The sequence below is a fragment of the Plasmopara halstedii genome (assembly GCF_900000015.1).
Source record: "Plasmopara halstedii genome assembly, contig: Scaffold_110, whole genome shotgun sequence".
Lineage (NCBI taxonomy): Eukaryota > Oomycota > Peronosporomycetes > Peronosporales > Peronosporaceae > Plasmopara > Plasmopara halstedii.
The window spans coordinates 253,721-253,961 of record NW_020187031.1 but is presented as its reverse complement, the minus strand read 5'-3'; positions in this window follow the sequence as shown (position 1 = coordinate 253,961).

Here is a 241-nt window from a genome sequence, read left to right as displayed (position 1 = left end):
TGACTGGATCCTGAATCCAATATCCGCTCAATCACTTCTTCATCTTGAATTCCGTCACAACCTTCTAACCATCCATCATCAGGTAGTGAAAGTGCAAACTTGACTTGATTGTCGCCTTTCGATGTATTACCTTGTTTTGTAGAACGACAATCCTTTGCATGATGACCCTTTTTCCCACAGGCGTAACTCTTGTCAGTTGTATTTTGGCTAAAATTCGCTGTGTTCTGCCCAAGATCCTTGC